Here is a 21,071-nt window from a genome sequence, read left to right on the forward strand (position 1 = left end):
AAGGACGTATCCGCCACCACACCGGAATCTCACCCGACGGGAGGCAGTACTGCTACGACAGCTGCAGGCACGCGCAATATGGACGCCAGTACTCGCAAAGCATGTATGCCCGGAGGTATACCAAAGTGATGTGTGTGCGGTGTGCGGCAGGGATCGAGCCACCATGGTGCACGTGTTATGGGAGTGCCAAGAGACAGACCCACTCATGGACACGCTGCCAACACGCCTTGCCAGTGCGGTGGCCAGCACAGACTGCAACCTACAGCGGGAGGCCGTTCAGCTTGCGCTGGCGGCGCTTGAACGCCAGCGGCCGAACACGCTGCCTCCCCCCCTAGGAGGCCGGCGACAGTAGGTAACATCTCGCAGGCAATAAAGATGTTGTTTCTCTCTCTCTCTAGATCGCAGATCTCTGAGGCTCTGAAGTATTTTTAGGCTGTATTCCTGGCTCGGATTGTTATCTAACGGCTTGTAGTGGCAAGGGTTATTGAGCTGCCGATAACCTTTATCTTTGTATTTCCCCATAGGTAAAACAACTACGCTACCACCTTTGTCGGCTGGCTTCATGACTAAGTCGGTTCTGGCTGATAGGCTATCCAGGGTAACTTCTTCCGACGGACTTAGGTTCTTGCGCTTGTTTGATCGCTTGGTTGTAGCCAATATTTCTCTTGATACTGATTTTAGGTACAGATCTAATTCTGGAGATCGATCTACATCTGGAGTCCAAGTGCTAGGAAGGTGAAGGGTGCATGTGTAATGTCAGGTTGGTCCTGCTTTTCCGAAAAAAAACTCGCTTAGTCTCATTCTCCGAGAAAATTCAGTGAGATCTTTATGTAACTCGTATTCATTCACACGGTTTTGAGAAAACGGTTGACTCACTATAAAAAAGCAGTAATTTACTTACGCTTCGAGAAGAGTACCCGTGTTTATCTGCCTAGCATACAAACTAGAAGCACGCACCCATGTAGAGATGCAAAAGATGTGCTACAGTGCACCCTTTTTAGCATAAGTTCGGGGTTGGGCGACGGAAGTGGGAAAGGGTGGGCACAATACATGTGAGGCCAGACTTTCGTTACGTTGTGCTCATTACAATCTCTCCAAAGCCAAAAAAATAAAGAAAAGAACAAAAAAGCAACGTTTCTGAGGAACAGTAGCTGCGGTCCCGAGGGTGTCCAACTCTTCCAAAACGCAAAGCAATAACCGACTTTATTGCATTAAAAAATGACATGGTCCAAAGCTGTTGAAAAACCGAAACTTTACGTGTGAATAACCAGAATAAAGGATGGAGCAGCGAATGTATCAACACACGAAATGCAAAGCGAGAATGCAGGCTGACTAGAACAACGCATACAGAACGGAGGCCACCGGTTACACATCCATTTTTGTAAATAGCGACGACCGGTGCGGTAAGGAATGTCCGGGCATTTCACAAGTTCTCAGAAGTCCCCGCGGAGCATGTGCAGGTAACGCGGCCTCTTATAAAAATATGTTTTGTATTAGCCAGGTATGTTCTTCGTGGATGTTACGGTAAAATCGGTCAAGAAATTTACGTGCATATGACCAAACATGTTACTGCAGAATAAGACCATGAAAAGAAGAGGGGAATAAGAAATTTTACTACTAGCCAAACTGAGCAAGAAGTGGAGCGGTCGGGAAACCACGAGAATGGAGAATTTTTTTCAACTGAAGAATAAGAAGAAGACTTTATTTTTCAGCAGACTTTGTTACAATTCCTTCTGAAGGGGCAGGAGCTAAAGGCATTGAGTGCCTGACGGAGGCTCCTGACCCTCTGGAGTTCGCAACAGAGGAGTTCACAGCAGAGGACATGTTCAAATCAAATAGGCGTGCTTAGCAATAAGATCCAGACATACAGAGAGAAAAAATTAGGTAAATGAAGAAAAATACCTTAAAACGTACATTTCCAATAATTAGGATCCCAAGTTATACAATCTACATAAAACGTTTTTCTTCAATACCTCTTACAAGCAGATACAATAGAACGCGACATATTTCTTGAATGATTGTTCGTCATGTGTATGAAAAAACAACGTCTTAACACAATACAGTTTAAATTGCTTAGAATAAGACACCCCTATTGATCGTCATATCTCACTTTCTTTTTTATAAAAATCAACTTGGTTTCAGTCCAAAATACGGTTCCACAAGTGTAAAATTTTAAATTATCACCTAGGATGTTCAAGACATGTGGTACTTGATAAGTGGCCAATTGTTTGCCGTAATAAGTAAGTCCTAGTTTTAGGTGTACGTCTTATTGAAAGCCGCACCCAGTAATGACGGTTTTCTGCGTCACCATCTATGCATAACTCGTTTTTGCGTACCATCTGGATAAATTTAAAGTATTGCAGCCGGTCAGGTTTAAGTATTGAGTGTTTTGAAAACAAAGGTGAAATTGGCAGGCCTTGGAATTTCCCTTGAAAATTTTCGAAATGCCTTAATATCTTTTTTGATGGGCAACATGCTGATTGTAAATATTTCGCGAGGTTGTTCCCCACACCAAGATTTCGAACGTTAGTTTTAAATAGAATAGGGAATAATACACGTTTTTTAAATGCGAATGCATTTCTAAGCCGCAGGTTGTCTCGTGTCGTTGAGCGGCGTGCGCCTACACTCTTAGGCAAAAAGGACTAAAAGAGGGACTAAAATACAGCCGTTAGTCTTCGCGGGTGACCGTTCATCTTCAAGGGGAGTATCTGCGGCAGAGTACGTGCCGTGTGCATAAATGCGGACTAACTGTTCGTCCCCGCCGATCTATAAGCAGTAACGGGAAGATGAAAGGCATGCAGTTAGTCTCTTTGCTGTGTCGTTAATCCCCTAATGGCGACGTCGTTGCCCTTTCGCGCATATGTCTGCGAACAGTTTTATATTTCCAAAACACAAGCAATTGAAGTCACTGGGTGCTTTAGATGGTGCCACCGGAGAAAATATTGATGTTAGTTATAAGAAAATCGCCTAGGGTTAGTAGACCGGCGGGTAATGGCAAGGAGCGGCGAAGCGCGATTGCCACAGGCTTCTCGGCGAGGTTTTGTTGATACGCTGTGTTGCATACGATTCGTGCGAGGTAAAAACGGCCAATGAAAGCTTTCAAGCGCCTTAACAGTAACGCAAAAATTAGCGACAATAGCAGAAGTGGAACACTGAGCCTAATGAATCTGTATATGTTTAACAGACGAGAAAAAACGCATGTTGCTGATGACAACTGCAAAAAAAAAATGCTCGCTACAGGTAAGCGTCTCGAAGTTATCTTTTACACTCGGTACATGGGCACCAAAGCTATGACACTGCTGCAACTTCTGTAAAACCCGCTTGCATTTCCCAGTCGCAATCATCTAGCGACGCAAATTTGAAGAATTCATCCTAAGCAACACCGAATTCGCTCTCGCCGATGCAGGAAACAATGGCATGTTTCCTTATTCTGACACTCACACAGACGACACCTTTCACATACGTTACATTAGGCACTTAACATATGTATCGAACACTAAGAAAGCACTTAGCTTGCGCTAATTTGTGCGGAAACAAATGAGTCGGCCGATCGTCCAGCTACCTAACTCAACTAGGCGACGACGAGTTTATTGTTATTTACGAGAAAAACTATGGTTGTGAGGCTCTACTTCAAATCGAACTGAGCAATAGTCCCTAAACCCAGGAAAGCGCTAAGCGCAAGGAGCTAAACGCGGTCACGTTCGCTTGCACAGACAGAAATTCGGGCACCAGTTGCAATGGATCTGTTGCGTTATGCACAGAACTACACGCTATACACTTGAGTATTATCTACCGCCGCTACCACTCGCGGCGTGGTCCAGCGGATAGCGCGTCGGGTTCCTTGTGTGTATGTCCGGCCGTTAGGTGTTCGATCCCTGCCGGTGCCGCAGTTTTTTTTTTCTTTTTTTGTGCACTCTACGAAGTTTGTCCGTGGGGAGTATCGGAACGAACCATCCGGGTGGGGGACTAACCGTTCGTCTCCTCGCAGTTAGTCCCCAAAGGGACTAATGATTGTGGCAGAGGCCGTTAGTCCCCGAAAGGACGTACTTTCAGGCCTTTTTGCCTAAGAGTGTGGCAACAGCTGTGGCGCGTGCCTAGCAACCGGAGCAGGTGCGGAGTAGCGGAGGGCAAGGGGAGTGGAGGAGCGCGCTCGGCGTGTGAGGGCGCTTGCATCGCGGAGCTCGGGCGGAGTAGCGGAGAGTGAGTGGAGAGGAGGAGCGCGCTCGGCGTGTGAGGGCGCTCGCAACGCGGAGCTCGGGGCGGAGAGAGAGCTCGCGCGCGGGGTTGCGCGGGTGTCTCTCTCCTCTCCGCGTACCCCTCTCCGCTCACTGCGCATATAATTGCAGGGAGCGCGCGCCTCTCTTCGTGACTGCTTGCCGACTGGCGCCTTGAAAGCGATGGAAGTCGGTGAAGTCGAGTCCCTCGCGGCAACGATGCCGCAAAGAATTCGGTGCACCCAATGCATTGGCATTTCCGCACGATCCCTTTCGGGTAGGTGGGGGGATTTTTTTTACCATAGCGGCACTATTTGTGGTATTTTATAAAGGCAACCAGCTGCTGGTGCCAGAGGCGTAAGTAAATGATTTATGTGTACTGACCAGTTTCACTGTTATTAGAACCAAACACCAAGGAACTTTGCTCATGCACCGCACCGAACGGCGCGTTCGGGGAACAAGTGTTCCCCCCATAGGTTTTACCAACTGCAGTAAACGCCACCTAGCTTTCACCTAGACTGGGAGGCGGGAGCGGAGACGTACTGAGAAGACACCTGCTATTCCGCGAAAAAAAAGAGAGACAACAAAAAAGCAGGAGGGAACGTATGGTGGCCCACAGGTGTTCTGTATAGTGAATGGAAAAATACGGGTGAAAATGTTATAGGTACCCAGCAAAGACGACAATTTTCACAAACTCTTATAGATGTTACACAATCTGTTATCGGATGAAAAATTTAAATTCCTTGTCAAGTAATGACACAGAAGGAACACTAACGCACGTGCCCTCGTTCCTCCTAATATGGGGAAGGCCTTTATTATCTCTCGGACCTGCTGGTTTTTATTTTTGGCTACAATATTTGCTTCCTTTAAAACAGGGTAACATTCTTTACAGTATTTACATTTTTTGCAGTGTTGTGCGTCGTGGGAACAGTCATCGTCCTTCAAAGAACGTTTATGCTCCATTGGTCGTATGTTAAAGAATCGGCCCGTTTGGCCGACATAAACACGTATGGTGGCCCACAGGTGTTCTGTATAGTGAATGAAACAAAAAAAACTGGTGAAAACGGTTTAGGTACCCAGCAAATACGACAATTTTCACAAACTGTAATTACTGCCTGAGGATGCAGATTTGAACTTGAAAAGGCCGTACGAATACCATATTAGTAGATTGTTGTGGAAGCGATGAAAAGAATATAATATCGTAGCTTTGACCTGTTTAAAAGTCTGCCCAGGAATGATAACGTGTCTTGTCAACGCGACAGATGGAAAGGTTTTGGAATGTGACTTGCGTGATTGTTAAGGCTAGTACTGAAGGACTTTTGTATTTGCCTGATCTGTTGTAGGTGGTACACCACAAACTCGAGCAAATAATCCACTTTGGAACTGCCAAATTTCACGTTTCCACTGATTTTATACAAGTCTGAAGCAAGGCACAACGACGCCGCCGCAACCGCTTCCCCTCCGGAGCCTTCGACTAGAGGTTTCTCCAATCGGCAGTATAACATCCGCTCAAACACCTGAAAGTTCCCGCACCGGGGCCGTTAGGGTTGACTCTACACTAGAGATGACGGTAACGCAACCACCCATCATGTCTCTAGGGAATTTTCCGATGACACAAAACTGACAAACGTGTGCGATATGAGATGTATGCCTCCACTCTTACACAATACCTCAATTTCTATATGGTGCCCAAAGGTCATGCAACAGAATTAAAACCAGCCACGTCTTAGTTGTAGCCAGCGAATAAGGAAAAGTGGGACAGTGTGTTTAAGTCCGCTTCATTAAACTTGATCCAGAAAATTATCGATCAATACTACACAAATTCTCAACTTATCCTAAGGAACAAAAAAATTTCTCTTCACATCTCAGCAAGAATGAGCTCGAGTCATTAGTCAAGCACGAAATAAGGAGTCGAGATAAGCTGTGTCATGTAGGCGCCACAAAAATCGCACGTGATAAGGTTATCCCTAAACGAGACGTGCCGCCTGCTTGCACCTTAGCAGTCAAACAGCATGAAGATGTTGCCACTAGAAATATATACAACTTGTCAGATACGGTTTTGTCCGACGCAGATTTGAGCATTTTTATGTGTATTTTAGTACTTGCCCAACAGGAGGTTTTTCAAAATTTCTGCCTTTTAAAGATTTGGAAAATTTTGCCCACACCATTAGGTTAAAGGAATACTTTCAGGACCTCGAAACATGCAGTGACACTGGTAAATAGGTTCCAAGCTCTCAACACTGGACACCACCCCCAAGAAGGACGAATGCTTATATATATAAACCGATGCTGTGCAACAAGACATCACTGAAGCATACAAGAAGCAGCCCACCTTACTTCATAACCGCTGCACCAATAATAGGCTGTAGAATCCCTCATTTACGACACTGATTTTGTATTAAACCAGATAAAAAGGTTGCGCAAAAATAAGGCTTAACAAGCATGGCTACAATAAAGAAACGCAGATGTAGCTATCAGACTCGTCATTCTAAAATCCGGTCGAAGATAATCCTACAGCCGAATTTAAAAAAAAACCATTAAAAATTATCTCACTCATTTGGTGGAAAAAAGAGTAATGGACGAAAGCCCAGCTCATTCACCTGTTCTCCTTAATCCTGTAGCAGGCCGGTTTGACGTAATGCCAAAAAGTAGCAAAAAGGGAATCCCTCCCGCGAAATCGTCGCTGGCATAGGCACCGCCACGCAACACCCATCACAGTACATGGACTCGGTAATTAGAATCCTAGCGCCTAGCTTTCCCTCCTGCAATTTCCCAACCACTTCCTTTCAGACATTTTATATTTTGATATTCCCAGCGATTCCCAGCTTTCACCAGCTTCCGACCATGCCGTTTCTGAAGAAAATGAAGTTGGTTATGGCTTTCCTTGTTAGAGGAGAATTTGTCGCACGCGGGACAGCATTTTCTGGTACTGTGAGATGTTGCTTTTTGTTCTTTTTTTTCTTTTTAGCTGTAGAAAGATTGTGACAGTCTCAATGTCACGAAAGTCTGTACACATGTTTAGTGACCAATCTTTCCCTGCTCCCTCGCCCCAACACGCCAAGTTAGGTTTTTAACAAGGGTGCACTGTGTCACAACTGCTGCACCTATATAAGCGTGCAGTCTTTTAAGTCGCATGCGACTCAGAAGACTGGTCCTCAAGTCGAAACGTTAGTAAACAACTGTTTTTATTTTATTTCGTGATTCAGTTATTTTCTCGAATATTTCTTTCGGGTCTTCGAGAATTTTTTCGACAGTTTATATATATATATATATATATATATATATATATATATATATATATATATATATATATATATATTTATATACATATACTTTGTTTTTAGCAACCTATTATAGCCACTGTAGTTCACGAGATCCTTGAGTGCCGGCCGGGAACTTTGGGGCCTGCTTGCTGAAATAGCTGGCTCGTCTTTGTAGTGATGGGGTCTAAAAGGCGATGCGGCAGCTCCACTAAATATTCAGAAGATTCAAACTAAACAAAAGCAGCGTTTAAGAAATATCAGAGTTATTGTGTAAAATTGGGTGCCTCCTTCGTAGAGGCGATTTCTTGACTGATTCTACTCGTCCAGAATCAAATGAAAGACAAGGAGTTAAAGAAATGCCCGAAGAACTACAAAATTGCCAATCTTTTATACAAAAAATGTGATTGATGCCTCTTTCATAGTAATCATTGAAAGAACAAAGTCAGATGTTCTTTAAAGGGTGATATATTGTTCATCCTTATGAACCTGCACATCGCTATTTGTGTTACGTCGGTATGCATCGTTGGGTGCATCAACGTTGACACAACATTCTACGCACCAGAACATTGCATAAATCTGCCTGAAACCACAGGCCTTTGAGAACCGTGTGAACAAAACGGAACCGATGCCAAAACCGAACGTAGTGGGTTGCGGAGGGTGCTTAAATGAACCCGCGTCCCGTATACACGAATGCGCTGGCATCGATGCGCCAGATTTCGGCGCTCATTAGTGTCCTGATGAACTACTTCGCTTCACTTCCTCTGGACAGCAGCATCTCCTAGGCGGCATCTTAATGAAGAAAGTAGTGGAGAAGATAAAATACGTGTTTGTAGGTCTACTGGCGCTTGAATTCGTAGCGCAGTGGGCAGAGCGCCGTGTACCTCCCGTTGCGGCAAGAGATTTTGTGGCTGGAATGCAGACGCAGCCGTGTCAATGAAATTATTCTGGCGAAGTCATTTCCGTGACGGATATGATGCCGTTTAGACGTTTGTATACCCGAGCATAAAACACCTTCGTCATAAACCCTTTGGGTCACCCTAAATTATTTGTGCTCTGCCTAGGTGTTTCTTTTATGCAGAAAGTTCTGCGAGGACAACTCTGAATATAATTGACAAGGTTGCGCACCTGATTTTATGTGCGTCAATGAACGCCCCTCAAAGGGTGGTAGACTGGTCTACCATTGCTCAACCTTGGTTAACCACTGAAGTGCCTACAAGAGGTTAAAGCTTCTGCGGTAACCTTAAAAAATCCTTGTTGTAAAAGGCGCACTTTATGTCTTACAGGTAACCACTCTCAAACTACCTCAAGCAATGTTGTCAAAAAAGAGCAGATGGAGATGTAAAGCAGCTTTCTCTCTGTCCACTTCTCGTCTTAGTTCGGTTTATTCGTCCCCTTTTGACACTTTGCAACCACCTTCTTCGATAATTGTGGCAGCAAAAAGTTCTCTACCTAAGAAAGACTTTGGTAGCGCCTTTTTAACGTTATTGCGGTTACCACCGCCGGAGCAAAGCAGTATTAAAGAATATTTGATTGATAAAAATTAAAAAAAAAACATTCTGACATAAGTAGTCCGTTACCATGAGGAAACCGTAGTCGTTCTAACAATAACCCATGTTCGTTTATTACGATGCGTTTACGTGTGTGGAGTTTTGTAAAAAAACACCCATGGAAAAATTTAGCGTTCATCCTTACGGATCTCACTTCCTCAACAGAGATCTAAAGCTTAGTGCAGAAATCAAAAAGTACACCTTAATTTTTTTTTCGCACTAAATTACGGCTTTCTACTGCGTTTTTCTGATGGCGCGCTTGAGATAAGTCTCAGTACATGGTAACAAAAGATGGTGCGTTAAACATATTCCGCGGATTTAAAGCCTGTTAGAAACACTAGGTGCATCAACACCTAAAATGTGAGTACGACAAAGACACTATTTATAGGAGCGGGAATGTTTTAAAAATAAAATTGTAGTAAATACAAACACAAACAAAAGCTGGGTGTAATGTGGTTGCTTTAAAATGCGTTTCCAACAAACACTACGTCACTGATTAATGGCCAAACAGCCAATATTGTCTCACCACGCCACGCGGTTTTGACTTAAAGAAAGGAAATGCTACACGTGTACTAAAGCATCTAGGTCAAGGGAAACCTTTCGAGTGTGTTAATAGCACCCGTGCCAGCTGTTAAAACCTTGCAGAATAAAACAGTGTATATCGGAGTAGATATTTTTGTCTATATTCATTAGGTCGCAAATTGGTGGCATTTAAGAAGCTGGTGGGGATTGAAAACAATGCATAAATTTATAACGAGACCGGGGTTTTAGCAAAGATTAATAAAAATATTGAGAGGACAAGTTTTAGGTTTGCATGCGTTGTTTATTTTTTACACAAATGTGTATCAAACGTAAATTTTTCACTACATAAGTAAACGTTCAGCGTAAAATGATCACCGCAAAGAGCATATACTTGTTAAAAAGTAGACAGAAATTTATCAATAATAAAACGTTTTATATATAGGTGGTAGAAAAGATGAAATATTGGGATGGTTTTTTTTACTTGGAGAAGCCTTGGTGCGGCTGCAATTCACGGTACTTAGGGCGGGGTTATTTCATAATGTTAGGTTGTTCCAGATTCATTCACTGTTCAGCATGACTTATATCTTTCAACGATGTCTACAAGAAACCATCCTAGCTTTTTATTCTGGCCCTGCTCTTTCACAATCAAAGCGTGGGACTTTCTCAATCTTCCGAGAATGAGAAAACTTTTCTTTCACACAATTGTAAATAGGCAGCTCAGACTAAGAAACTCAAACGTGCAAGTGATCCATTGCTCCGCGAGCGTGTATTTAAAACTGAGGTATGCATTACCGGACGTAATTTCTCACTTAAAAAAACACACGTTTGCCAATCCAACATTTTTGCGAAATACTTTGTGATCTCAACTAAAAATTATGTGTGTATTATATATGTTGTGAAGTTAGCTGTGTGCAATTGGTGACAAAAACAATCAGAAAACACTTCTTTTTGGAAATACCGGAGTTTGAAATTCATGTACATTTCGCAACACACGGAATTCTGTGTTAACATATAGAAGCACAATTCCTGTGTGACAGTTGTGTGCTCTAACTGATGCTCAAGCTGACGGAGCATTCTGATTTGCTATTTCTATCTGCAGACACAAAACACTCCCATGTAATGTTCCCCTTCAAACATTCAGTTTTATTATTTGAGAAAACTTTGCTTCAGAAAGAATCGGTCACTGAGATTACCTTTGGCATTACACTGACGCTGATAGCCTTGGATGTCATAAAATGGTTGGGGAAGTCTCTTTGTAGAATAATACCAAATATGTCACCATTGAAGCACGGAACTTGAGAGCACCAAACCATAACACCTACTTTTGTTTTGCGAGTCGCAAGTTCGTATCCCCGACAGTGTATGGTTTTTCTTGCAGTTGACTTTTGTTTTTGGCCGGTGTTTTCAATACCGAAATTACCACTCCACGAGCAAGTTTGCAGAATGCGTGCAGACTGACACTGAAGCGCGAGGAAGTTTTCGTTAAAGTGCTGTTGCCAGAAGCCCTGACTGGTACGGGTAGTGGGCACAGTCCCAAATGAGGCCGCACTTGTCCGGGTGTGAACATGTCCCTTACAATACATGCATGCTTCAGGCAAGCTCCAAAGGGGGGGAAGAGGTAAAAGCGCATCGTATTGAGTGTCTGCGGTGATGCGGAGGGTGTTCATCTACTGCGTACGCCCCGGCTAGTGATTGCTCCCATTGAAGCCGTACTGGTAGTCTTATCTGACGCATTTTACAGCCGCAAACATGGAAGAAGCGCGGTATGGCAAATACTTAGGCAAATACTGAGCGCGGTATGGCAAATACTGAGTTATAACGTCGGATGCCGACCCGGTTGCTTCACAGAAACCAAACCAAAACTTGCCTGAATTCCAATCTTGGACATCGTGTAATCAGGTAGCACCATTTACTTACGTCAGTGCTGTTAGTGCGGCCGCCGCAAACCGCCAATGACAGTTTTAAATGCAGAGCATTTCTTAGCCTCGCCTTTTCCTGCGTCGGACGGCGTCCACAGCTCCGCGTCCGCAGGTGCGCCTCGCCTCCTTCCTCCTCTCTCTCAACAGCAGCTGGCGCGCGCATGCGTCGTAGTCAGCCCGTTCGCTCCGTCGCGGTCCCGGCGTAACAGGTGCGTGATAGCAGCGCGGTGGTACAGTGTACTCTTCTAGTTGACTGTAGCGGTGGGGCGTGGAATTGCGCGCGCTGCTTGCGCATGCGCCCTCTCCCCCCCCCCCGTACTGCTCTCCCTCTACTGCGCGCGCTGCAAATATAAAGCGGCTAGCGGTCGCTCGTGCTTCAGTCACTGCGTTGCTCCTTCCTTCCTTGGTTGACGCTCGCTCAACCCTAACGCGACTTTACTCTCCTCTCTCTACCCCAAACCAACACCAACGCAACTACGAACCAACTACCCACCCTAACGCGACTTTACGCGGCGTTAACGACCCCCAATGCTCTGCATTTAGTTGTGTTCCCCTCGTGGAAAGGCGCGGGGATTTTTTTCTTCTTTCAGCCCTAATAAAATAAATACCTCCTTATCGCCCGGATAAACTATGAAAACTGTGTTTAAATGATCCAGTGTACGCATTGCAAACAAAAAGACGAGCGTGAGAAATTCATTTCAGTGTCCTTTTCAGAAAATATGACAACGTGCCTACGTGAGAGTTCTGTTCAGCGTGCATCATAAGTTTCCCAGCTTGTAAACAGAACCTGTGCCATAAAAACATGTGGGCTGTAATGCCCGTTAAACGCGGAACACCATTATAAAAGTGTGTTCGAAATGAAGTGTATTGGATGCCCTTGCAGTGCGATTTGAGCTACGTGAGCCAGACGGGCAAGTGCCCTAAATTGCTTGTACGTGAACGTGACAACAATGTACCCATTGGTAAGGAAGGCTTTCTGGCACAGCTTGTCATCACGTGTGCGAGTTGCACTCTGCAGTTCCTCGGCACCACAGGATCGAATAAGTTGACGGATAAGCGAGCCTGCCTAAAAATCACGGAGACAGCTCAGATCGCGCGCTAAGGGATGTGATCAAGCCGTCGGTTGCGCTTTCTAACCGGGAACGGCATTACTTGCAGTGAGGGGCCATGCGGAACAGGCTACAGTGATGGTCAAAAAATTTCTGCCCAGGTTGGACGTATTCGCTCTATATGCGCCAGTATTTGTTCCTGCAAGGGAAATACATATATATATTTGCAGTCATGCGCAAGAAGAATCACTTGGAAGGTAGCTCGTGTCTGTATACATGATTCTCGTACCCGTGTGTTTTTTCTGTGCTACCTATCCCCACACTTCTATACAGACCCGAAAAAATTTATGACCACAAAAATAATATATATGCATATACTTCGTAAAACTCATGAGATGTTTTATTCCCGTGTCATCAAGTTTAATACTGCCACTTTGTCTTTCTGTCAATGTGTTGCCTGAGGTGTCAGACTGGAGATATAGCACCCATTCGGTTAGTTAAATAGCACAAACACCGCCACTTCTACAATTCTACGATGTTACTTTGTCTTTGGAGTTCTTTTTGCCTCCCGCTTAACCAACGAGGAGGCGCGCGCACGTGATACTCTAGAAAAAATTGTAATTTTTGGGTGTAGTGTACAAAAGAAACAGACGCTTCATTGGTCTCTTCGCTACGCTGATCTTAGCCCTGTTCCAGCTATTTTATAGTAGGTATAGCCCTATTTGTTTCACCTAAAGCCCACCGTATTTTTGGCTGTAACGCTGGTAGGTTGCGTATAAAGGGTAAAACTAAAGTCTTAACAGGCAATAGAAGGTTTAAAATCAGACACTCAAATTGAGAGAGTCCATGAGGCAATATTGGAGCTTCTCCAGTGCACGCCACATTATTTATGTGTCTCCATTTAACTGGCATTTTCGTAATACAATTGGTTTCTTTTGGTGGCTTTTTACTTGGAAGCTTCACGTTGTTTCATCATTTGAAGCCGATTTATTTGGTTGAAATGTACGTGGTCTGCAACCTGGTGGGATCTTGGGCACCGTCATGAATGTGAACCTCATTCTGGCTGGCGCATTGATTCGCGGACCCTCTTAGAAGCCACCAAAATACATAGCTCGCGTAGAATATTTGTTAAACAAAATTTTGTTTAAGGTTAGACATATTATTAAAAAAACAAGAAAATTCAATCGAGAAGGGTAATTATAAAAATAGATCATCCCTTGCTAAAGAAAGTTGAGAGAAATGCAAAAGGTACAAACTTTTTGAGCAATAAAACGAGTTGACGAGCAATATAAATGTGTAGCGACATATGATTTAAGATATATACATTATTGTGCCTCTGCTTTATGATCGACGCATGAATTGTATTTGCAGAACTATTGTTGTTTCGTCATTTTGGTTTTCAACTAACCGTTTGAAAACAGCATAAGCTCGATTCCCCAGGAAGAGTAGTCTGAGTGACGAATTTTCAATTTGTAGCGCGATACTTTTGTTAGAAGATTTACTGCCGTTTTATGTTTTCCTACTCCTCTCGTAGAAGGCCATGCCTCTCTTGAGTGCAGCCAGCGTAGGGAAGCCAGCTTACAAATACCAAGCTTGCACCCATATCGTGAAAGTTGGCTTCGACTGAAAACACACATTCATTCCAGGAGCAATTCAAGAGGTCTCATATTCCTTACACATTTTTTTTTGTTTATAAGAGCTTTTCGTTCGGGCAACCAGACTATGAGGAATGGGTTGGAGATAGATAGATGGGTTGGAGAGCGCTTTAAACTTTGACAAGTAGAACATGAACGAGAAAAAATTCAAAACAATACGAAGCGCAACTAATAACTGATTTATTAAAGCAAATAGAACACGTGGATACGTGTTTGTATGAAAAAAAGCTACAAAAAGGAAGCTTTACAATACGTGATAAAACTACACACGGTTTTGCATGGAGGGCATGCTCAGTTGTTGCTGCGACAAGAAGGCTGTTTCCCTTTTTGAAATGTTGATTGATGGAGGGCTCACGCATTCTCCTTCTTTTCCAGACACAACACAGTAGGTTTACCATATCTCACGCTCCATCTTAATCCTTGAGCTCTGGAGCACTCACGTTTTATAGTACTCCGGCGTGCATTCAGATCTTGCACAATGCTGTTCCAAGTTGCGTTGCGCGTTTATAAATGAGCAGCGTACTTACGTTCCTGGAGCCTCCCACTTAGGAAGCGACTATTCGTGACGAGGTATGCAGGGTACCCGGATGCAGCCTACCCGGATAAAGTCATTGCATCAATCGCAGAAAAAGTGTTAGAGATGGCAGGGAATGAGTGGAAAGCGCAAAAAGATGGCAAATAAAAAAAAATAGAAAAAGGGCAGTGGTGTTACCAAATATACATGCTACATCGCAGTCTAAAAAAGGTGGCTGGCGTACATGACGTTCGTGTTGTCTGTTAGCATGGATAGCATGGATGAATGGCAACATCTCTGGCCTTTTTTGTTTATTTTTTTCTTTTTCCCAGTTGAATGTAGGCTGCACTATAAATAAATATATTGGTCCTGGGACGGTTTTATTACATTTTTTATGGTTTTGTTTCTTACTCTGAACGTGTGTGCGCCCTCTTTAGACATAATGAAGTAGGGCTGCGTAGGCTACGGATAGGGCACACACATTCCACTAAATCGTATCTTCCAGACAACGGTGTGTCTGCTTTTGAGAGGCTCTATTCATAGTCAGCATCCTAATCACAAGCACGGCACATGTCTCAACAGGACACACGGACTTTTCCAACTCTGAGAAAAACCCATCCTACTCTACCGATCGTTGTTTTTTTGAAAACGACACCATTGTCTCTATCAAACGTGTTTTTCCGAAATGAGCAAAACAATTTTCCAAATTTGCTTTCCTCTAATGCATATTTAAAAACTGGCCCTTTACACCAGCTATCAACAGTTTATTTATTTGACTTTACTATTTGTCTGGCTTGCAGGTGTTAGGCATTTTGCCATAACTGGCATTGCCACCAACAAATCCAACAACCATCGTTAGCATAATACCTTCCTCTGGAGGCACCTGCACCTATTGAAGGTGTGCCATCCAGCCGAGTATTTCGCCTTGCTGAATGCTGGGCTCGTTACCGTGATGTTGTCAGGAATTGTTGCCGCTATATTGCAAGATGTTGTTTGTCGTTTTCACGCGCACACACACCCACACACCCACATATATATATATATATATATATATATATATATATATATATATATATATATATATATATATATATATATATATATATATATATATATATATATATATATATATATATATATATATATATATATATATATATATACACATATATATATATATATATATATATATATATATATATATATATATATATATATATATATATATATATATATACATATATATATATATATATATATATATATATATATATATATATATATATATATATATATATATATATATACCCTAGAATTGTCCCGGAGGAAGGAAGTTCCCCTTGCGGAACTGTTGGAGTATTTTATAATAAACAAGTTAACCACAACGTCGTTCGTACATTTTAACTAAACGTTTCTTCTGGCCCGTTGCAAAACTAATTGGAAAATTTACATATATATATATATATATATATATATATATATAGAGAGAGAGAGAGAGAGAGAGAGAGAAAGAAAGATAAACTCACAACGCGCGCAGAAATAGTATAAGTAAAGAGTCGGATACACAGCAAGAACAATAACTAACAAGGTTTACTTACGTAGCGGCAACGGGATTTGCCTTCATCAGAGTAAAGTTACATAATTTTGCTGTCCATGTCCATGTACGTACGTATATATATATATATATATATATATATACTAAAAGAAAACTTTGAACAAGGTAAAAGCAGAATTGTTGCGAACGTCTAAGCAATGAGACTTGCTTTCGTCAGGGCAGTCTCTCACCTGGCTGGCACGCTTTAAATGGGGTAGCTCCCCAGGTGAGAGGGGAGAAGGAAAGAAGGAAGTGAAATTGAGAAAGTGGATTGGTTTGGGAGTATGGCGGGGGAGATATTGAGGGGCAAAGAAGGTTGTATAATTTAAGCCGCGAAGTAGGTCACATGGAAGTCAGCCGGTGGTTGATATTCGGGGAATTTTTCTAGAGAAAGTATGAGAGGGTGTTAGTTGACCCGCCGCGGGGCACACGGAAAGGTTCTCAGAACCGCCGGAAGCAGACCAGGCGGTGAGAGTGGGGTTCTTGTGAGAAACTATTTGCAAGCCTCAGGTCAAAAGAAAAGATTGAGAAGGCGGGAAATAACGAGGTGAAGGAAAAGGAGACAAAAACAGAGAGGCAAACCACACAAACCCACACACAAAAGAAAAAGCAATTACCCAGCAACTGAAATGGCACGTGTCACCCATGGCCACATTCCTGGCAGAGGCCTGTCCAGAAACTCAAAAACGAAAACATAAAGTTAGAGAGACGTACGGGGCACAAGACCGCGCGGCGTCAAAAAAAAGAGAGAAATAAAATAAATAAAATGGAATTCCAAAAGCAAAGGTTGGAGGGATGCGGGCGAGTATAAGGCTCGACGCTGAGGAATAAAAAAAGGGATTAGGTGAGCAGGTAAGGACCAGAGGGAGCAGTAATAGTCTTTGGATAAGGTATATGCAAAACATTGCCTATTTCTGTATTCTCGGTGATTATCGCATTCCTGGTGAATATACCAGTGAATATACCCTATCCAAAGACTATTCTGCTCCCTCTGGTCCTTACCTGGTCACCTAATTTCTTTTTTTTCAGTGCTTAGTGTATAGCTTAATACTCGCCCACATCCCTCCAACCTTTGCTTTTGGAATTCTGTTTTATTTATTTTGTTTCTCTGTTTTTTTTTTTACTCCGCGCGGTCTTATGCCCTGTACGTCACTCTATACCTTTTTTTGAGTTTCAGGACAGGCCTGTTTCAGGAATGTTGCAGTGGGTGACACGTGCCATTTCAGTTGCCGGGTAATTGCTTTTGCTTTTGTGTGTGGGTTTGTGTGGTTTCCCTCCCTGTTTTTATTATTTTTTCTTTTTTTACTTGACTTCAATACTTCCCCCCTTCTCCATCGTTTCTTTTGACCTGAGGATTGCAGATAATTTCTGATAAGGATCCCACTCTCACCGCCTGGTCTGCTTCCTGCTGTTCTGATTACCTTTCCGTATGCCCAGCGGCGGGTCAACTAACACCCTCTCATCCTTTCTCTCCAAAAATTCCCCGAATATCAACCACCGGCTGACTTCATGTGACCTACTTCGTGGCTTAAACTATACAACCTTCTTTGCCCCTCAATATCTCCCCTGACATACTCCCAAACCAATCCGCTTTCTCAATTTCACTCCTTTCTTTCCTTCTCCCCTCTCACCTGGGGACCTACTCCTATGTAAGAGCGTGCCAGCCAGGCTAGAGATTGCCCTGACGAAAGCAAGTCTCTTTGCTAAAACGTTGGCAACAATAGTGCTTCCACCTTGTTGAAAGTTTTCTTTTCGTGTGTTCTCTACCATCTTCAAAAGTTCAACGGCTCGTATATATATATATATATATATATACATATATATATATATATATATATATTATATATATATATATATATATATATATATATATATATATATATATTAGAGTGGGGTTTATTGGCAGGACGTTATAGCAATGCCTCACTATCGTGGAGTCAAAAAACGTCCAAGTGAGCTCTCGGGTCTGTGCACCAGTCTCGCGCACAGCGCTCTCGAAGGGGCTGCCTAGCCCAGATTCAAGCACATACCTACTTGTGGTGGATTGTCACATATCCAAGCACATACATCGTCTGACGTGAGACGTACATGGCACACTCCCATTTAAGGAAGTGACCGTGATATCTTAATTACAATCACCCCCGTCAAAGACAGGAGCCATCCTGGCGACTCAGGGCGATGCGACAACGAAGGGGTCATAGTAGGGCTTCTTACGCAAGATATGCACTGTATCGCGCCCTCGGCGACGAAGATCGGTTGTGGCAGCGATCGGCTCAAGGGCGTAGTTAATGGGGGACGATTTCTCGAGAACTCTGTAGAGTCCATGGTAGTTAGGTTGGAGTTTCGGCGAAAGACCGGGTGTCTTGGACGGGATCCACAGCCCCACGAGGGATCCGGTGGCATGGGTAGGCGAGGTGGCTGAACCGTCATGACGAGAGTTTTGGCGCCCTTGATCCGCATCGGTAAAGGACCAAGCCAGTTGCCGGCAGTCTACGGCATGATTAGCTATCGCGGAAATGGGCCTGCATTCGGAGGTTTCGGGTCGGTAGGGCAGGATGGTGTCTAAGGTGCCGCAGGGCTCATGCCCATAAAGTAGAAAGAAGGGCGCGAATCCCGTCGTCGTCTGTGTCGCCGTATTATACGCATACGCGACAAATGGCAGAAGCAAGTCCCAGTTTGAATGATCTGAAGAAACATACATTGAAAGCATGTCGCCAAGCGTGCGAGTAAATTTTTTGGTCACCCCATTGGTCAGCGGTTGATACGCTGTAGTTTTCGTATGAACGAGTTGTCACTGGGTCACCAGGGCATGTATTACGCCCCACAAAAAGAGCGTCGTCTGTCGCCTAAAAGCTCCCTGGGCGCACCGTGCCGTAAAACGAACCTCAGTAGGAAGAATCGTGACACCTTATATGCTGTAACCGTGGAGAGTGCAGCTGTTTCCGCATACCTGGTCAGGTGATCCACTGAAACGATATTTCAGCGGTTTCCTGAAGTTTTGGTGGGGAGGGGCCCGTAGATGGCGATTCCAACGCGATCGAAATGCGCACGGGGCTTCGTAGTGGCTGCAGAGGACCTGTAGAATGTTGCGGCGGAGACTTGCGGCGCCTGCATTCGGGACACGACCGGATGTACTTTGTAACAAACGTGTATATGCCGCGCCAATAATAACGGATGCAAAGCCGCTGATAAATTTCTAGGACGCCAGCGTGGCCGCATTGCGCATCAGCGCGGTAGGACGAACAGATGGCAGAACGCAAATGACGGGGAATAACTAGCAGCCATTTGCGGTCCTCGGCGATACAGGTGTGCCGATACAGGAGTTCGTCACGAACGTCACAGTGTGAGGCCTGACGACGCAGTGTACGGGACGCCGAAACGGTGGACGGACTCGAGAGGTAGTACAATGTAGACGTGATCAAGGGTCTTTTTGCTGCTCTGCGGCCATGTCGTGTGTGTCAAGTGACGCCAGGGCGCAGTCCGTCGAGGAAATACAGTCATTTTCCGACTCAACGGAACATCGAGAAAGGGCATCAGCGTCCGTGTGTCTGCGGCCGGACCGATACACTACGCGAATGTCGTACTCTTGGATGCGAACAGCGCAACGGTCTTCTTCCGGACGGGTCTATCAGTGACGACAACAAACACAGCGCGTGATGTTCCGTGACAACGTTAAACGGGCGTCCATAAAGGTAAGGGCAGAATTTGTGAATCGCCCAAATGATCGCCAAATATTCTTGTTCTATCACTGAGTAATTTCTCTCCGCCTTTGTGAGAGTACGGCTGGCTCATGCAACTACGTACTCCTGGGCGCCTTCTCTGCATTGTGCGAGCCCAGCGCCGAGACCGACACCACTGGCATCAGGAGGTGGTCGAAACGTCGCAGTATTGGGGGCGACGTAAGCAAACGCCGTAAAGACACGAAAGCTCCTTCGCAGGCAGGCGACCAGTCGTCAGGTTTTTTACTGGATCCACTGAGGAGGTTCATCAACGGTTCGATGATGGTGGCATAGTTCCGAACGAAGCGCCGAAAATAGGTTGGCTTCGGAAATTGGGCGACTGCGCGAAGCTTCTCCGAGTCGGGAAGGATGCCATCTTTTGATACAACATGACCCAAAATGGTCAGTTTCCGAGCAGCAAAGCGTCACTTTTTCAAGTTGAGCTGCAACCCAGCAGATGAGAGGCATGTCAAGACCTCTTCTAGGCGCTCTAGGTGAGTGGAGAAATCGGGGGAAAACAAGGCAATGTCATCTAAGTAACAAAGGTATGTTTCCCACTTGAGGCCTCGTAGAACACCGTCCATCATTCTCTCAAATGTTGCGGGCGCGTTGCAAAGTCCGAAAGGCATGACGTTTAATTCGTAAAGTTCATCAGGTGTCACTAAGGCAGATTTTGAGCGACCAGATTCTGCCATGGGGACTTGCCAGTAGCCTGAGCGTAGATCGATAGAAGAGAAAAAGTCAGCGCCTTGCAGAAGCAACCCAGAGCGTCATCGATACCAGGTAGTGGGTGCGGGTGATTTTGCGGGTGATTTTGTTCAGATGCCCATATTCGACGCAGAACCGGATGGACCGATCTATCTTTGTGACAAGCAAAACGGGCGCAGCCCAGGGGCTTGAAGAGGGCACGTTGCGCGTGAGCATGTCAGTGACGTGTTCGTCAACTTCGCGTCGTTCGGAAGGCGACACCTGATAAGGTCACTGCCGCAAGGGGGCGTGGGATCCTCAATCTACTTCGTGGGCAACAGTCGACGTGCGGCCTAAGGCTGTCTGATGACTGTCGAAAAATTCACGG

This window comes from Haemaphysalis longicornis, unplaced genomic scaffold (genome assembly GCF_048455015.1).
Source record: "Haemaphysalis longicornis isolate Haplotype H1 unplaced genomic scaffold, Haemaphysalis longicornis Haplotype H1 scaffold_6, whole genome shotgun sequence".
Classification (NCBI taxonomy): Eukaryota; Metazoa; Arthropoda; class Arachnida; order Ixodida; family Ixodidae; genus Haemaphysalis; species Haemaphysalis longicornis.